Source organism: Cyprinus carpio, chromosome A12 (assembly GCF_018340385.1).
Source record: "Cyprinus carpio isolate SPL01 chromosome A12, ASM1834038v1, whole genome shotgun sequence".
Classification (NCBI taxonomy): Eukaryota; Metazoa; Chordata; class Actinopteri; order Cypriniformes; family Cyprinidae; genus Cyprinus; species Cyprinus carpio.
In genome coordinates, this window is record NC_056583.1 from 21,184,066 (window position 1) to 21,205,002 (window position 20,937).

Consider the following 20,937-nt stretch of genomic DNA (forward strand, 5'->3'; position numbering starts at 1 on the left):
TATAATCTCAGAATACAGAGTTTTTTTTATTGCAGTTCGGTTTACATCTTGCAATTTCTAAGTTTACAATTCATTATTATTATTATTATTATTATTATTATTATTATTATTATTATTATTTTCACCTGTCATGGAATAAACATGGAGAAAAAGGTCATCGCAATGTTTTAGCTCACAATTCTTATTTTTCCTTGCAATTGCAAGTTAACATCTTGCAATTATGAGTTTTTTTCTTCTTAGAATTGTGACTCGAATTCAGAATTGTAAGATAAAAAGGTAATTATTTGGCAAGTAAAATAATGTTTAAACTCAATATTGTTGAGCCCTGAATATGGTTTTTAGTGTGTATAAAAGCTTACAGAAAATGTAAAATTGCATTTCAACCAGAATAAATAAAATAAAATAATTTATTTAATCATACTTACAAATAGCTACATGAATTGAATGCAGCCAAGACATCTAAACAGTCCTTTCAATTAAATTTACTGTAAACAGAATCCACTTGCTCTGACTTAAAGAAATAGTTCACCCAAAAATGAAAATTCGTCGAAAATATAGGCCATCCAACATGTAGCTCGGAACAGATTTGGAGTAATTTACCATGCTCACTAATGGCGCCTCTGCAGTGAATGGGTACCATCAGTATGTCAGCTGATAAAAACCTCACAATAATCCACAAGTTTCTTACAAACACGCAGCTTTTTGCTTCAAATTAGTTGATGGACTGGAGTGGTGGATTACTTGTGGATTATTTTTATTAGCTGTTTGGACTCTCATTCTGATGGCACCCATTCACTGCAGATGATATATTGTTAAGCAAGTGATGTGATGCAAAATTTCTCCAAATCTGTTCTGATGAAGAAACAAACTCATCTACAGGTACATCTTGGATGGCTCGAGGCTGAATAAATTGTAAGCAAATTTTCATTTTGGGTAAACTATTCCACCCAAATATCACAGCACTTCACAGAGCTTTACATGAATTTTCTGTAAAAAGCATCACTTTAAATTTTTTACGATATCATGACAAATTTAATGACAACAAACCTTTAGACGGCATTTGAAAAATTATATCGATACACAACACCACTTACTGATTCTCACAGATGCTGTGTAGAATCTGTCTTACTCTGACAAAATGGTTTCACTTCTACGGTCACTTTTAGCACAGCTCCAGGCAAGTCAACACTTATCTACAATTATTATAAAAATCATTTTCCACCTGTGTGCACAGGTCAATGGCTTTAGATACTTCCAGCAAGTCAAACTCTGTATTCATGTTCAGTGTTGCGATTTAGTAACCTTGTTATACTCAAATCAGGGAAAAAGAGCTTCAATATGAAACAGATTCATATACAGATTTCATTCCCAAAGCGCTGTTCAGATTCTGCTGGTTCTGTATTGGTTCCGTTTGTTTGAAAGTCATTCATTGAAAAGCAAACTGCCCTTTTGGTTTGGTCAGACATATAAGCAGATGGTATCACCGCATACGGTGTGATAATCAGTCACAGGAAATCAGTTCACAGTACTGTGGAGAGTTAACGGCCCTCTCCGCAAATACTCATCTCATCTTCCTCAGACGAATTCTGTTCTCCTTGTCCCGCTTCTTTAACGTGCCGATGAACTGGGTGAAAAACAGCTCCTGGTCTTTCCTCTTTAGTACTTGTTTAAACCGCGGATCGTTTCCGTACTTTTCCAAAAACTCTTTGAATGTCGACCTATGAAAGAGAATATCAGAATGAAATCCTTGACAATCATCAGATGTTTTACGTCATCAGTGTGATGATCCACAATTGTTCAGCTATAAGAGGTCTTTAAGAGACTTTGAAAGCTTTCTCAAAAGAGGAGATCCTGCATGTCTTCAGTCTGAAGTACAGGTGGAAACACATAAAGCTGCCCAGAGCAAAGAAAGCACAATTTCACCAAGAAACATTCTCATTTTAATGCATTTATCTTCATCTTTATCTTTAACTTAAACCTTTTTCTAGGGGATTGCAAACTGGTTGCTAGGATGTTGCTATGATTTATCTAGGGTATTCTAAACACATAGCTATGTAGTTGTTATGGTGTTCTGGCTGGTTGCCAGGGAACTGCAAGGGTGTTCTAGGAGGTTGTTAACTGGGGCAAGTTGAGTTGCTAGCGTTAGGGGTTAAGGGTAATGCAAGTTTAATATTAGCGTTAGGGATTTTCAAAAACCTGACTATAAAGATATCACTTAAGTTTGTTTCCTTGTGAGAACTTGCAATGAGAGCATGATGATGTAACAGAGGCAAGCTAATAAAAGCTTACTCCCCTGAGAACTCCCCTGATCTCAGGATGTACACTGACTCTAGAGGCTGCAGTTTGAGTCCCGCTTGGAGCAGGTGGGTTACATTGGTGCCGTGACCCGGATGGGAGTAAAGTTTAGGTGGGTAAGTATAACAGAGACCACACATGCCAGAACCACGAGTTCTGCTCAATGCGAGAGGGTGGGTTACACAGGTGCCGTGACCCGGTTATAGGGGGGTGAGTGTAATGGAGGCCAGCAAGTAAGAACTGTGCAGATAAACCTCACTTCCCTGATATCATGAGGCATATTAGCAAATGATGCTAGAGGCTGCAGTCTTTAGAGTCTGTGTTAGTGCACCCGCCTCACATCCTGCAAATGCCAGTTCAAGTTTCGCTCGGTGCGAGTGGGTAGGTTACATTGGTGCCGTGACCCCCCTATAGATAGGTGAGTGATAATAAAGGACACCAACAAATAACAGATCAGCAAAAAAACAACAACCTATAACAAGAAAGACACTAACTAGCGACTGATGCTTTAGGCTTTGATCTTTAGCTTCCTTGATAGTGTGCCAACCTCATGATGGAAACATCGCTCGGAGTGAGCGTGGCAAGTAGAACTGGAGAAAAAGCAACAAAATCAACAAAAGTCAAATAAAACAACTTAATTCAAAATATAACAACTAATACAAACTAACAACAACAACCCTAACCCATCAACAACCCTAACGTTTGCATAGTCCTAGACCACCTCCTGAGACTGCATTTTATTTAGGCAGTTTTGATTTATATGCCGTTTAATGCTTGATGATCTTATTTTAAACATACATCTGCTTTCATATGCAATCCCTTGTTTCTGTTTCTGACATTCAGTACTCTTTTCAGAAGATGTGTAACAGCGCCTCTTACTGCATATCAGTTAAAACATGGAAAGCCGGAAAATGGATAGGACGAGCGGGGGGGGCGGGAGAACATTACCTGCAATGGTGTGGGAAAGAGCGGAAGTTTAATGCCAACATATCTGACATAGATTGTTATATCATATTTCCAACTACTCATAGTGCATGTTATCTTAAGATTGAAATATTTTGTTTTGCTCCAATGAATGTGGTAAGTGGATGATGTGGTAATATTAGTTCAGTGATTCACCACTTCTCTTTAAGCAGATTCCTTTCACTATAAATTAACCAGGTAAAGAACAGAGTTAAAATGAAAGAAGTTTTCTGTTAAACCTGCAAAAAGGAAACTTCAAGCTTTGTGTTAATCCCTGTGGCATGTTTGAATTCACTTCTGTGTTAGACCTTTAACAAGAAACAAGGTGAAACAAATACACAAACCCAAAGAAACAAGGACCCAAACTGCAAAGACCATCAGTTATTAACACCTCTGCTGAATAAATAATCCGCTCAAGAGATGGATTTTTTTTAATGCATCAGCAAAAGCAGTCACACTTATTTCATAAGCTCACCTGGATGTGATTTTTGATTCCTCCAGCAGTTTTCTGTACTCTTCTTCCCTTCGGCTGGAGTTTGCATTTTTTCTCTCTGTGCTCCTCTTTCATTCTTGCTTTGACAAACTGATCATAAATCTGAGGAGAAAAAAAGTAGTATTGTCAAGTAGTACAGATTTTTCTGCATCGTGTGTGTGCATATATATATATATATATGATTATATAGTATCAGATATATATATATATATATATATATATATAATAATATATATATATATGATATTAATAACATGTATAAATAAACATATTCAATATATAAATAATTTTTAGTGTGTACAGCCAACACATAATAGAAGTGACATAAAACAACACAATACAACACACCACCACCTACCACCATGAACTAAGTACGGAGGCGATGACACAGACCACTGGAAGTAGGTGGTCTTGCCCACCATCTACATAGTATATAGTAAAACCACAGTAGGTTCTGTGGGGAAATGTAGAGGTAATGAATCCCTATTAATATTTGAGGTTGATGAGGCATAGATGGTGTGAAACCTTTTGTCGAGACCTGCTTTCGTTCCTCTGGATTCAGCAGCAGGGTACCTGGGGATCAAATCTCTACAATTATATGTTGCATTGCTTTCTCCCAGGTGGAGAATGCAGACACATTGGTAGGATGACGAAAAAAGCAGCACTCGAGCAGAGTACAAAGAGGATGTGGGAAGAGGGGGTGGGGGTCGGCTCTCATACCAGAACAAACAAACATGGTCAAGATAACTACGCCACGTCATTATCCAAGATTTCACAGGTGTGTACAAATATACAAAGCATGCACTATTTTGTGTTGGGCCATTGGTAGTGGCAGGAATTGTTAATTTTAGGGTTGTGAACGAATTAAATTAACTTTTATCTCATTTTTTTCTTTTCTCCCCATTTTAAGTCTGAAGTCTTCATTATTATCAAGCTGGAGTTCTCACCCTCTTTCCCGAATCAATGTCTCTGAAGTGGCCGATCCGGTAGAGCTCCAGCCGGGTAAAACCAACGCGAAGGACGATGATACGTTTTTTCCTTCACACTCAACCAGGGATTGGTCCCCCAGTCCGTTAAAGGAATGGGAAATACAACAACTCATATTTTGTCCAATACACTGAAAAAAATTATTGTAAGAAAACTAAACTGATGTTTTCAAAAACAATTACAAAGAAACAGCAAAGTAACACACTGAATATAAACCATGATTACAGCATTGATTCTGCACAAACAGAAACTTCAGATATTTTTTTACAGCATTGATTCTGCACAAACTATTACGATAGTTAGTTTATAACTTACTAAAATATCGTCAAATATTTTAGAGTAAATATTGTGTGAATTAAATATTCATGCCATTTCAGCAATTCTGACCGTGCCTCTTTTGCTATCATTCATTTTTATCATACTCTGCAAAGTTTGGATTATACTTTTGTCTTTCATCTTCAAAACTTTTTGATCTAAAGGTTTTGTGAACTTAAATACTGGAAGTTTTGACACCAAACATAAGTCATACCTATTGTAGATTTATATATATAATATATATATATATATATATATATATATATATATATAGATATATACTATATATATATATATGTATATAATAATATAGACGTGTAGATGTATAATGTATATATATTATAAGATTTATTATATATATATATATTAATATATGTAATATATATGGATATTTATATATATGTATATGTATTATGATATATATATACTTATGTTATATAAGGAATATATAGATATATATTATAATATATATTATATAAGTTTTTTTTTTTTTTTCTACTCACAGTTTTTTTATTACGTTTCCTCATTGGGCATTTTAAAAATTCCTATCACCAAAACCAGTATTAACCACAAAAAACAAAAACAACAAACAAACAAACAAAAAACAAAAAAATCAAAAACCTGTATTAAATGAAATGTGCAAAAAAACAAGAATACATAAATAAAATAATAATAATAATAATAGTAATAATTAATAATATCATAATAAATAAATACTTAATAGAAACAGCCAACACAAACTCTGATTTTTTAAAGTGTTTTCTTTGTCTCACACAGACATTTGGGAGTTTGTCTTGCAAACACCGCAACTGTTCAATGTAAATCATCTCCAGGAGTGACAGATTAAGAAATCCGCATCAAGCTGTGAGTGCAGATGGTTGCGCCACCAAAAACTAAAGACTTCCCTGTTGAGGATAGGCGATTTATTACCAGGTGAGTAAAATATAACACAATCTGATACAAAACCCTCCTCATCAATTAAGAGCAGATTAAGATCTGCTGTCACTATTTTACATGGGGCGACCTAACTTACTTGTAGCGTCTTGGTCATTTGAACTACCTTCCTCTTCATCATCGTCATCCATCGGTCAGCATTTGAGCCATCAATCTGTTGATTAGAACAAAAAATGCTGTAGATAAGCATATACTGCATCACATACACGTTTACTAGGGGATTTAACATTGGTAAAACAGATTATCAAAAACAAACAAGGCATAAATTAGTAAAAACATGCAACAAGTTTGTAAAGGTTTATTTACTGCACATAACTCCAGCTCTTCTGTATTGATATGCCTGGCTCGTGCCAGGTTAATTAATCCGAAAAGTACAATAATAAATACTAACTTTACACTCGGACGGGACATATTTAAATTGTTAGTAACACTGAATAGATTAAGGTCATCAATAATCAATCTCCATGAATACAGGCAATGAAAACTAAATCAAATAAAGATGCAAAAGCCTTCTGGGAAATCAAGCCAAAACCATTTAATAACTTCCAGGACAAGATCCAGACACTAATTCAAATATTTGCAGAGGAGCCGCTTCATTGGATTACTGCTTTTAGTTAATCCACGAGAACACCAGTTACCGTAGTTGGTGAGTGTATTAAACTTTTGCTTGAGCATCATCTCCGCAACTGGTTGAGGATTAAACATTTCAGTCAAGTTCCATCTCTTTACAGACTGTGCTCTTGTATTTTCATTTCATAAAGTCGTTAAATTACACCTTCACAAGATTCAAGCAACTTAATCTGAACATAAATGGGTCTTTCTTTCAGGTACAGTAGTGGCTTGCCAACCTGATCTCATTAGTATTTGCAGGTATGCTACTGTGGCACAAGAAAAGGTGGGGTGTCATAAATGCTGAATACTTTTTATTCAGCAAGGATGCATAAAATGGATAACAAACATGCAAATTAAAGACATTATAATGTTACAAAAGGGTTCCATTCAGAAAAATGCCTGTGTCTGATTGACTTTCTATTCATCAATCATCTGAAACTATATTTCGACAACACACTGTTTATAATACATATAAATGTTTTTTTGAACAGCATCAGAATAGTAGAATGATTTTCCCTGAAGGATCATGACCTGAATTTGACTTTGAAATTGAGCTTTGCCATCATAGAAAATAATTACATATTATTCCTGTTTGCGTATTTTACATTCTACATACATTTTAATTTACAACCAACATATTCTTAAATGTATTTTTTTGCCACCAATATTTTTAATGTATTTTTTATCAAACAAATTCCAGTCTTGGTGGAGGCAGAAGAGACGTCTTTTCACATCGATGAGTCAGTCAGAGTCAATCATCATCAATCAATCAATCAATAAATCAATCAAACAATTATACATTTGTTTAAATGGTAGTGTACAAAATATGTGTGTGTGTGTGGTGTGTTTGTGTGTGTGTGTGTGGTGTGTGTGTGGTGTGCTTGTGTGTAGGTAAGATAAAGACGCGGCGTATGGTTGTAAAAGGCGTGGGGGTATGCGTGTGTGTGTGTGGTGGGTGTGTTTGTGTGTGTTGTGTTAAGTGTAGTTCTAGTGCATGTACCTTTTTATCAGCATTTAATCAAAGCAACCAATATTCAAACATAATGAAAGCATCTGAACATTAAACTCCCCTTTTATCTTATAACATGATATACCACAGGAATATGCCATTAATCAAAATCAAACAGGATTGCATTGTTTTAAATGAGACTGACGTAGAAATTAGATAAAATCAGTTTAACGGCATCAGCATTTTTTTTCATTTAATTTTTTTTTAACACAGTTTACACATTTACCTGAATCTTCCATAACAGTTTTTGTGTGATTTCTAAATACGATGATGTTTCAATTATATTTCATACTTGAACTTTTGATGTTAACTAAATTCAAGCATATAAAGACTTCGGTTTGTGCCATCTGGATTTCATTTATAAATAAATGTGCCATTAAATGGGTCAGAAAACACATTGCCTGCATACCAATTTTGTACACTATTCATACTAAATGGTATCTAAAATTGTTTCAAATCGTATATTTAAAAGAGTGTGTTAAATATGCCTGAATGGTCTACCTATTTCTGGACAGAGTCTCACCTAAAGAGTCTTTCTTGCGTTTATGTAGTCGGTGTAGAGTTGATTCGATTGAGGTCTCCACGATCTTTCAGATCCACTGGTTTCTCCCATACTGACAAATGGCATGGTGGGATTGAAGAAAAAACACCCTGTCCATCAGCCTGTCCACACTACACACCTGGTTCAGTAAAAAGAGAGATGCTGTCATGCCTTTATACAGTCAGCATTATTATGCCGGAGCACAAACCGACAGACTGCTTCGCAGGTATTCTCACAGTCGTGATCTACAGAAATCCTGATGATGAAAAACAGTCCCAGCAGGGATAGAGAGACCCAGAGAGGAAAATTTCTGGGTCACAAAATGACAGCTGAGAAAGACCAGATGGGCTTGAATTTGACCATTTGATTCAGATTCTGATGTATTTTGTCTTCACCCAGCTATTTTTATTTTTATTTTTTTTTACTGTATTTTTGGGCAGAACCATCCTTCAGGAGTTACACAAGATTTTAAATGGATAAAATCAACAATATGTCCAGCATCAAGTACTTACAAGCCTATTATACATTTAAGTTTTATGTCATAAATACAAAATTAGCTAATTTTTCAGATGTTCCCGCGACTAGATATTCTTACCTTACAGTGATAATTTAAGACTCCATTTCAGGCTTCATTCAGGGCATGTCGGATAAAGTATTCATGGATTTTGCCATGGTCTGTGAGGTAATTTGATACAACCTCATGCCAACCATGACAAACCAATCCTGACATTTCATTTTGCAACCCCATTGCATCAGGGAGATCGGCAGTGCGCTTCCTGTACCATAACACCCTGACCCAATGATATTAAAAAAAAATCTTTTGAAACGGAGCATCTGACTTTAGAGCATATGCAGCTTATGCACTAGACTCATGCTGTCCATTTGGCTTTCCATTAATATTGCAGGTATTCCTGTGTTTGTAAAAATCATTTTCCATAACAACCTCTGAAGTATAAACAATCACTACAAAATTAACCTTAGAAGCACGAACTCTACCCAAAGGACTATTTCAATTGCGTAGGAGACTTGTTCTTTATGGTTTAGGAGATGGCAAAAATATTTTGTGATTTGTTTCTTTTTTTTCGTTTTTTTTATGGCAACTTTCTTCAGACTTTCTTCTATACCTGACTTACTCTGTATGCAGAACAACCTATAAAGTATTCTTATGTCAGTTTCCCCCAAAAATGCAAAAACAGCATAATTTTGTCCCATTAATTATCCACCTTAATTACATGTTGAAAAAAGTAAAAAGAAATATCAGGCCATGTGGTTTACAGGCAGTGTACCAAGGACATAATGGCCATAAAACCAATAAAATCGGTGTCATTTTTTTTTTTTTTTTATTGAGTTGTTCTCACAATGTTGCTGTTGCAGAACACAAACACTCTGCAATTGAACAGGGGATTCTGATTCGCAAACAAATGACTCTTATGAAAACAGTAATTGTTGAGTGATTTAGAAACATACAGTACAGCCCAGAGTCCAGATTTCCTCTACAATTGACTCTTAGTGAACCTTGTAATTTTAAAGTGAACTTCATTAACATAACAGCACAACCAGCTGTGAGTCCCAGATCACAAGTTCTTTAATACTGAACCAAACACACACATCAGAGTAACTCAGCCCATTCTGATATGTGATGGCGCCGGTGACATAGTGTTTTCTTTAGGGAATAAAATCATATAGCACACCCAGTGCAGAACGCACCTGATGAGACACACACAGCACCTCCAGTGCAATACCGCTCAGGAACAAATGGCTCTTATTTTATTGGCAAACAACTCTTATTTTATTTTTTAAAATGAATATTGTTTGCAATATACCATGGTTCCTTGTGCACTTTATGTGATTAGCTACAGTAAACAAAATGCATGAGGATAAATCCAGAATCAAATTAGATCAGATCATCTGTACTCATATAGTTTCGCCAGACATTATTGAGGGTCACTTCGAGAGCAATCTGTGGATAAAAGGATAATCTGAGAAGCTGGGAGATTTCACTAATAGTCTCAATGTGTTCTCCATTCAATCGACATGTTTGTCAGGAACCCCTGTCTTCAAAATGATTGACAAACTTATGCATACAGCTAGATGATTGAAGTGTATGGTTCTGTTGCTGGGTAAAAACTCTGTCTCGTCATGGAATGAGCAGGGAGAGCAGCAATAGCTTCCCCAAGGGTAAACAGAACAGAACCAAATGCCAGATATAATGAATGCTCTTAAGGACAGTTTAGTGTAAAATAACAATTATTAAAGCGATAAAAAGGAGTCTGATTCGAACAAATTATATTAGAAATGTCCAAGTCTTGACTGTGATGAGAAGGCGGAACGCGACGCGGTTATATCGTTGGAGAGTTGGGGACAGACATGGCGCAATTTGCTCCTGGAGCAAGCGGAGCAAAGCTGCTGGCTAATACGCACAAGACCTTATATAGGAATGCCGGGGATAGGCGTAGTATTCCTATAGGTGGAACCTGGATCAGCAGAAGAGTCAGATTGTGTAAGCTTTGCCTAACGCTTACTACTTGATTTTTGTCCTCGAAATATTTGAAAACACTATAGAGATCCTCATTTGATCTTTCATTTGGGTTTACATTCTAAAATGTTTTTTTCTTTCTTTACCACAAGCAACTCAACTAACATCATCGTAAGCATCTGATACCCGCACACGCAGCTCTACATTCTGGTACCATCAGCCACATGTTAAATGCGCTTAACAGTGAAGCCAGTTTGTGTTGATTTCAACAAAAGCTGAATGCACAAGCCATGACGCCTGCTGGGCTTCAAAATTGTGTGCGTTGTGTGTGCGTGTGTTGGTGTGTGTGGTGTGTGTTGTGTGTGTGTGTGTGTGTGTGTGGTGTGTTTGTTTCGCACGTGAAAGAAAGCCCACACCTGCTTCGGCATGCAGAAATAAAAAATGGAAGCCCCGTACATAACACCCTCGTCCTAAGGCAGGTTTTCGCGATTAAAGTGTCGCGCAATCCTGTTTTTATGCTCTGGAGGTTGGCCAATGTGCACTTCTGTATTTTATTCATGCATTACTGTCATCAAACAGTTATAAAGCGGGCGCATGGATCATTTTACAATAGTGCTAAAGCGGCTGACATTTATGACAGAAGGAGACTACTGAGTAACCAAACATCTTCTCGTGTCACTATATATACATTCAACACCGGCGCTAATTAAAGCTCTGTATCCAAACACACACATTAGAAAACAGCCACCCTTTACAAACAGTGCCATTTTGAAAGTTTAGGGCTGACACAGTGAAATCGATCGGAATCTCATGTAGATCCTTGTCTGTCTCCTGCAGAGAGTCATTTATTAGCAATCAAGTAGGCAGTCAAATTGACATGGTGAGCCCTACGTCGATCATATTTGCCGCAGGATAAACCGATAGTTACCACTGCCGGTCTGATCTCCAGGTCCTACGCGGGCAGGGTGGTGATGCTCGAACTGTGCCGTCGACTTAGCGCGGGCCGAGATGCGTTGTCTGTCTCAAGCATATTAGCCGCCCCTTGTCTTTGATGACCTGTCTTCATCCATACTGGACTTAAAGGCCTTCATCCTTGACACATATACACACACATACAGACAAAGGCTGTGTCAGCTTCTGACACTGAGGGCATTATAATGTTGTCTTGGTTGCATTACATTATTTTAGCAGCACGTTGTACTTTTACATGCACCTTACATGCGCACTTACAGTGTATTTCATTCAAGAAATTTCCGGTACTACCCGGTAACTTACATGTAGTTTAAGCTCGTAATGTTTAAGGGTAGGTTCAGGGTTATTATCCTAGTTATTACTACATAGTTATTGTAAATTACTTAAGTAATAAGTACATAGTATGTACAATGAGGAACAGGACTGCAAAACAACGTGGCTACCGCTTGTTCAAGTAGTCTCTAGGATTTTTTCAATACAGATTCAGTTCAGGCTCAATGCAATCTAATCTCAGTACAAGAGTCATGGCCAAAAGCATCAAACATCACTAACATTTTTACTGCTTTATGTGATGTTTAAGAGTAAAACAGAAATGTTTTCAGGGAAAATGTTAGCTATTATAATTAGTATTATTCCAGGATGTGTGTGTGCGGTTAGTTAAAAAAGACAAAAGATTTTTATGGGGAGTATGTACTTTATTTTATGTATAGACTGAAATAGTAGATGAAAAACTCAAAAAACTAGAAATCAATGCCGAATCCTGTAATTCGTTCTGATTAATCCACAGTTTTACAAGATTATGGGCAAACAAACAAACTTCAAAGTATCAGTAAAAATAGATCGTAATAAATAAAATTGATTGTTTTAGTCAATCTTTGTGTGATTTATGTATTTTCATTCATGCTTATCAAGTATCATAAAAACAACCCCCAAAAAAACAAAAATGAAAATTTTTGCTTTCAGTAATATTTGCAGATTGTTTCCAAATCACTTCTTGAAATCACGAGTCACCTGACTTCAGTTTGGCGGCAGACGCGCGAGGGCTTTAAAACAGAGCACATATGTTTTTTCTAATTCAGAAGCATGCAGGCCAAGTGAACCCTCAATTATCTTAAACATGGGCTTACAAGGCTAATAATAAAATATAGTGTGATGATTATCCACCTGATGTAAATGATGTACGATGTGTTCAGCCTTGAACACATACTCAAAAAACAACCAATTACCCAGTCCCCTGCATGACCGACACTGATGCAAATGACTCATTCTCTGAATAAGGTTCGGGCATACATCCTTGCAGGCAACTGAATGACAGTTCTGGGGAATGTTCGCTACATTAATCTGGCTGAGAGGATTTTTAAAGCTGTCACCTATAGGACTCCTGTGGTAAAGCACACTTCAACAAAAGCCGCATTATTACCTCAAACTTAATTGACTCCAAATCTAATTGTGCCCACAGTCTGACCTTTTTCCACAAATCATTTTTGATATTTTTTTCTGCCTCTTAAGACGCTCCAACACAATTGTCATGAGGACCAAAGTCTGGCAACTAAATTTAGTCAATATGGCAAATGGCAATTATGTTTGCCTTTGGTGCCTATATCACTGTTTTTTTTAAGAATCAATTACAGCTGTATAAGAGAGAAGATGAGAGATTACAACCCCAGCCCTTTAGCCCCTGGGTTTTGGATCACGGGCGTAGCACTAAGGCATCTGTGCAGGATGGCTTTCCTTCAATTCCAAAAATCCCATCTGAGGACATAGAATAAATGCCGCAATATCCCCCTGATTTCCCAATTCACATTATTTATTCAAACAATCAGTAATCCCTCATTAATATTAAAATTTAATTCAAGGAAAACATTAAAAGACAATTCATGTTCACTTCATCTACTAATCAAATGGTTGTGGCATCCAAATAAATCAATGAATTCCCATAATGAAAACATTGCAAATCAGTTTACTGAGAGCTATTTCGTTTTGTCTTCTGTTTTAAGCTGAGCTATCATCAAGGAAAGAGGGGTGTCTTAATTTGCATGTATGAATATAGGCTATGTGTTCAGTTATGATTGACTGCTATTCCTTAGCTTTCTGAGACTACTAGTAAAAATGTTTTTTGTTTTTGTATTTTTTCAGTTTTTACAAGAAAATACTATTTCAGTCTTTCTACTTCAAATGTGATGCAATGTTTTATATGCCGTTTCTTTGAAAAAAATACTATTTAATTCTAACAACATCAACATTTAATTTTTAATTCAATGTGTTATTTGCTGTTTCTATTTAATTAATTGTGAAGCTTACTAGCAATTTCTGAGAGTGAGAACTGTTTCTACACCTTTTTCCCCCCACAGAAACACTGTACTACATTGAGTACAAACAATGAAGTGCTATTTGCTCTTTATGGATATTGACAGAACATTCAGAAAATCAATAATGTATTAAAAAAAAAAAAAAACACCCATTACAAGCCAACATCAAAAAAGCATCAAAAAGACCATTTTGCAACACATTCTGAACACTCAATTGATAAGAGTAAAACCTTCTAACAACAACCACCACCTAACAGCTGGCAGGCAAATCAATGAGAAACCATTATACACTACACCATCACTCACTTCTACATAAACGTTTTGAACACACTCAAACTCAGTCTAGGCCAAAATAATTTTCACTTTAATCTCCATGGAAGGGTATTAAATTAGACATGTGGCAAGCATAAGGTGGAGTGGAAATCAAATGCGCCGCTTGATCTTTTGTCCCGGCATGAAATTAAACTCAAACAGGCTGCATACTGACTTCAGGCAGCTTTGGATAAAAACAAAAAACCAAAAAAAAAAAGAAACGCCATGAGAAAAAGTGCCTATGCGCAGAGTTGGGAAAATGGGATTTGCTAAAGATTGTTTTGATTCTAACATGCATATACTGGAAAAAGTATAGGGCATGGAAACAATAATTTAAATAATTAATTCCTGAAAGGAAATACAAGTGGTAAGCTTGAATATACATTTGAAAAATTCAGTTGCAAACGAGGTTTTGAGAGATAGAATGATTGCATAAATTTCAGTCTTTTCCTCACACAAAAGCTGCCAAAATGACATCAGAGGACTTGAATATAATGATAGATGTTATATAAACTGACTTGGCTTTTAAAGGACCTCTAGCCCATATCAGACAAAAAGCAGCATGAATTTAGCATAAACTACTGTTCAAAAGTTTGGGACAGTAGATCACGTGACCCTTCGGCAGCAATGAATGCATAGTCCTCACTTTGTCAAAAATTATATATTTCCTGTCAGTAAATTTTGAACCACTCTTTACCTAGCCCACTATGAGTACCCCAGCAGTCAAGGATGTTCGGAAAAGAGAGATTGAACAATCGCCAATAAAGAAAAAATTCAAAGATTCCACCATCTCCAGAGAGGATCTCAACGCAGCTATAGCTAGCAGTATTAAGTTAAGATTACAGAGCAAACAAAGTACACTCGATCGGTTGTGGCTTCGACTGTTAGAGGAAGCAATAGGCTCTATACTGACCCCAGGACTCCGTGATCTACATTTGGATACACAAACGACCAACAATTCTGTAAAAGAGCTAAAAGCAGAAGTTGAAGCCTAGCCAACACAGCAAACCATACACAGGACCGGGTCGACTCCGCTCAATACAGCGGCTACATGAGGAATAGAGGACGTCACCATAACTTAAAATAAAATCAGCTTGGAACAACTCACGAAAAAATGACGACCTGATACAGGAGTCAGGAGAAATAACGTACGACTGGTGGGTTTACCATACTGGGGGCGGGGAGGGCTCAGAACTGCAGCGGGCTTCCTCAGAGCTTTATCCTTCCAAGTGGATCCTTCACTGAAAGCCGTGACTCCGAGATTGACCAGGCCATCACATGTATGATTGAAGGAAAAACTCTGATCGGCCGTGTACTCTCATCTTCCATGTACCTAAAATGGCATGACAGGTCGGTCGATCTTGAAAGGTGCTCGGTAAAAGATACAACAGCCATATCCGTGAAATATATGCAGGATATGTCACCTCTATTTTTTTCCCGACTTTATCCCTGCCACACTACAAGCAATAGCTTTAATCCAGCTCTCGAAAGAAGGACAGCACTTGGTTCTCCAGCTCTTCCTCACATATCTGGCCTATAAATGTTAAACTAATCGGCACAAATGTTGAGCAGATGATGTTCGTCTCTCCTGAAAAGGTTGGAGGATTTTGTTACTTCACTGTCGACAGTAAGACGATATTCTGCAAGCGCTAGTTACAAAGGCAGCGGGAAGGCAACGGCTACCGTCCCCCTCCCATCCTTACATGCTCAACGAAGGAAAACCTTCAGACGAGAGGCCTGTGGGTGATACTCTAACTGCCCGAAGAGACATAACAAGATGGCCATGGGCACGTTTTTTGAGGTAGTTGTAATGGTCTGGAGTTTTATTGGCCTGTCTGGACTTTTTTCAGACGGACAAACCGTCCAAACTTTAAGCTTTTAAAGGTTATTTCTTGAAGTTTCAGACAAGCCACTATAAAGTGTTGTGCATCAACTTGATCCAGTTTCTTTCAAAAAACAAAACATAAAACAAAAAAACTTTTTGATATGGTGGTTGTTTAGTATACAGTTAAAGGGGGCAGAGGGAGAACACGTTGTAATGGTATTTAACTTATAAAACACTAGCACTGACAAATCCTGATTAAAGTTGGATGAAACTGTTCTGGCCTCCATAGCAACTCTTTGTATTACAACACGCAGCCTGCTTTGCAATAAAGGGCTGAATGAAGATTCTGTTTTGATTTATATCAGTCATCATCACAGAGCTGGAAGCATTGATGGAAAACCTCTCGAATCCACCCTACACAAACCATTCATTTGTTTCTGTCAGCTGCAGATACCTTCCATGGGCACACTTCTACTCTGAATGTCTTACTAGATGGAAGACAATTGGTAAAGAATATCTGTGTGGTGACTAGTTGAATCACAAGCTGTTTATGCTGTAGATAAACACAAGGCTGCTGTCCAAAATATTTTACACAGGCAATACAGACCATAATGTAGAAGGAAAGAATACGATGGTTGAACATTGCTGGACATGTCAAATCGGTCAAGTTTTGGTTTGGGCTAGAGTGTGCAGACTCAGATCTGTCTTGTTTAAAATGCAGTGAATTTCACGAAGACGGGAAAAGCGGGTGAAGAATATTTATCTTTTTAAGCAATAAATGTGAAAAGCTATATAATAGATGTCATTTAATTAAAGTCTCCTTCAGAAGTACCTGCAAGGTTGGTATTTTTGCAATAAACGTCAAAAAAAAAAATAATAATAATAATAAAATACCAAAAAAAAATAATAATAAAATAAAATCACAAAAAAACTGATGCAATTTAGAAGAAAATTCCTCACTTCAGAGATGTGCAATAACTTTGTTAAATAAAAATATCCTAGGCTGGGATACAATTATGCTTTCAAGAAAAAAAAATTCTAAACAGTTTTGTTTTTATTCTAAACAATATAACTTATGAAGGCTCTGTTCATTGTTACTAGTCAGGCTAGAATAGATGTTCAAACGTCAGATGATCTAATTTTATAGGTATTTTTACTTAAAGACCATACACATATACCAAGGCTGCATTTGTTTTAATCAAATATTATTACAATTTTAAATAGCTATTTTCTATATGAATAATATTTTAAACTTAATTTATTCCTGTGATGCAAAACTGAATCTTCAGCATCATTACTCAGTCTTCAGTGGCTCATGATCCTTCGGAAATCATTTAATAATATGCTGATTTGCTGCTCAAGAAACATTTTTATATTTATTATTATTAGTGTTGAGAACAGTTGTGGCTATTTAATATTTTTGTGCAAACTGTAATTATTATTTTTTTTTTTTTGACCCCCACACTTTTGAATGGATAGGCACAAATACCTATGAAACGAAATGAAATCGAGTGTGGCATACACTACAAAAAGCAATTGTGGGAATGCTGATTTAAAATTGTATTATATTATGTGTTTTCTAAACCTGTTGCTCCTTTGCTTCTTCCAGTTTCCGAGAAGCAGGGGGTCAACTTCCTAGGTAGCAAGCAAGGAGTGAGGTTACTGCAGTGATCTGAAGAGGGGCAATGTATTGGGTTCCCAGCAAGCCTTCCGGCAGCGTGGTGGTCCGCGGGTGTGGGTTCCTTATATGCCGACAAAGGCAACATGGAAAGAGCATTTTATGCATGAATCATGAAGGGAACGGAGAAACGACAGAGAATGATAGACTGGATAAGGCATAAATAAATCCATCTATGTTATTAGTTTATGTGTATAAGTTATAGTGTTTTTTATATATATCATATATATATTAGCATATTATAATATATATATATACACACACACACATTTTCAAAACCATCAGTACCATCTTAAGCTGAAATAAGCTATACAGCAGGGATTGTATTAAACCTTGTTCTTTCTTATTAACTGTGACAAACTGTGACAAGTAATGCTAATTAGACGATGATGCCAAGGACACCATTGCGAAAATACCACACACTTATGCAGGTACGAAAATCAGTCTGGCTATCCATTTTCTACAAGCCAATATAAGGCTATAAATTACATTCACAAATCTCAAACCCTGCATAGATAACCTACAGGAGGGACAACCAGGCACATTATAACTCCCGTAGATTCAACTAAAACGTTGCTTTTCATCATTGGGAATCAAAAGAGCTTTCATTTTACTCTTCAAAACTTATATAACTGATTAAAACAGTTCAATCAAAAGTGCGTCCTGACTTTTTACACATTGAAATTGATGGAGGAGGAGCGAGGCTTTTCCTCATCAACCGGTCCGATATTTAACCTTTAATTTTTCGAGCGTCGTTCCCCAGTTCTGCTCAACAGACTCGCTTGTTCATAAAGTTAATTACCATTTTGGCTTTCAGCTCTGGGCCTGGGCATTGCTGAAATCCAGAGGGGGTTGACCTAGATTGTCAGGTTGAATATGTATGTCCTTTCCACAATGTTTTGTTGTGATGTTCTGCTGTCAAAAAAAAAAAAAAAAAAAAAAAAAAAGGTTATTAGAAGTTTTAAGCTTCTGGATTGTAAATGACATTGCCTTTCTATTTCTGTATGTTTGCCCTTTTAAACCACAAAATTGAAAAGAAATTATACTAAAAATAAAATATAAAAATAAATATATACAATAGAACAGTAAAATTAGAAAACAATAAAATATACTAACAATAAAAAATAAAATAATATATAATAAATTATATAATATGTATAATAAAAGAATAATATTTTCTCAATACAGTCACAGGCAGAGTATCACGCTATATTATATATTTTATAATTATAAGTTTTATTTTTTCATTTTTATTAATTTTATGTACTTTTTAAACTGTCTATAGTTTTTATTCATATTTTTATCAAAATAAGTTTTCATCAAAATAAACTAAATAAGAATTAGAAGTATTGCTATATGAATAGCAATATATCAATATATGTGTGTGTATTAATATATATATATATATATATATATATATATATATATATATATATATATATATCATATATATATATATATATACTAAAAACTAAATTAACTAAAGTTATATATATATATATATATATAACCATATAAAATATTTAAGAAATGTATTTAAATTAAATTAAGAAATGTATTTAAATTAAATACTAAACTATATATATATTTTTTTTAGTTAATTATAATGACCTTGGTCAAAGAAGACATGCAAACTGAAAATATGTATTATTTGCAGCTAGACAAAAATATATATTTAGTTTATGTAAATAATCTAAAAAAAATATTAATTTATTTATTTTAATTAATGAATTATCCATAGGAAATTTTGCCTTGTTTGGCAAGGTCTCCTCAAAATCTAACTTAAATTGTGGAAGACATTTGTTATTATTTCTGACTCTGGAACCTCAGTTCATTATGAAAGAATATCAGTCACTGTTGTGTCCTGTCAGTTACTTTTCTTGAAAAGATGTATTGTGCATTATGGGAGTTAAATGAAGAGGGAGATGATGACATCTGCTCATTAAAACATTTAATGATGCATGAACTCATGATTTTCATCTGTTCGATGAAAAAATATGGCTGTTCTTGCTATTACTTTCTGATCTGGGAGACACACCGACAGACAGAAACACACGCGTGTGCATACAAACACACACATACACAAACACAAATGTTGGATTGATAACCTTGGCCAGCTATAGATCATTTCTACACTTCATGATATCTGGCTTGTCTCTAGGTTACTGGGTATTAGCTTTCATTTATTTCACTCAAAGTTACATATGTTGTGAGGCCTGAGCTTTTTGAGGACGCGTCTTCCACATATCTCATCAATCTTGAATTAGCTGCTTGTCTAACGTATAAAAATATGAGATCATTTAATGAGATCAGGTACACAGGCCTCAGTAAAAAGATGTCTTCCAGCTTAGTCATTAAATAATTCAAAGCGCATGATCAAAAACCTGCCAAATTAAAGCTACCAAAATCAACGACGAGAGCGTCGCACTCACTGTGTCTGGCCTAATGCCACTTTTCCCGTGGCTAATTTAAGACATGAGCTGGAGCAAACGATCTCAATTTTAATTTTTGGGTGAGCTGTCCCTTTTTTCTTCTCGCTTTGAGGATAAAAAAGGATGAATTTGCTTATAAAGTTTAGAGGCATCCTGTATAAACCCGTCTTTGGCCTGAACCAAGCCAATCAAAACAGGGTTGATCGGTTGATATTATTCTTGGGAAGGTTAAGAGACTTGGATGTGTTTTGATGTCAGGACTGATGGGATAGAGGGTGACAAGAGGACATTATCTGTAATCTGTTGTTATGAAGGCATCAGACAGAGGCAGTGAAAGCTTTTGGAATTACCTGTATGAGACAAATGGTTGCTAAGGGTGAGAGACGGAGACCTTTACAGTCGACATGATGCATGGTGAATGTCTGAGGTTAAAATGCAAGATCTAAAACTGTGCATCTGATGCTTTCTGTTCGTTATTTGGTTTGAAGTTTTAGCCTAATGCATTCCGGCTAAGTTAAGGGACTGTTCAAAACCAAGCTGACTGCAGCCTGTATAGGCAGCATCCAAACAGAAATTAAACCTCAAGAGTGAATGATTTCAAGTGTTCTACATAAGCAGCAATTCGGCATAGGAGACTCGACTCATAATTGGTTCCAAATAGTTTCACATTAGCATGTTGCTAGGTTAATGGTGCATAAAAATACACAGCACACACAAAGAGTCAAACTGTTTTGAATGACCAGTACAATTTGTGAAAAGATTTT

At 35.9% G+C, this 20,937-nt stretch overlaps 1 pseudogene; it reads right to left on the minus strand.

Moving 5' to 3' along the window:
• Positions 1 to 824: 824 nt before the first annotated feature.
• LOC122147062 overlaps positions 825 to 20,937 on the minus strand; it is a 75,784-nt pseudogene continuing 55,671 nt past the window's right edge.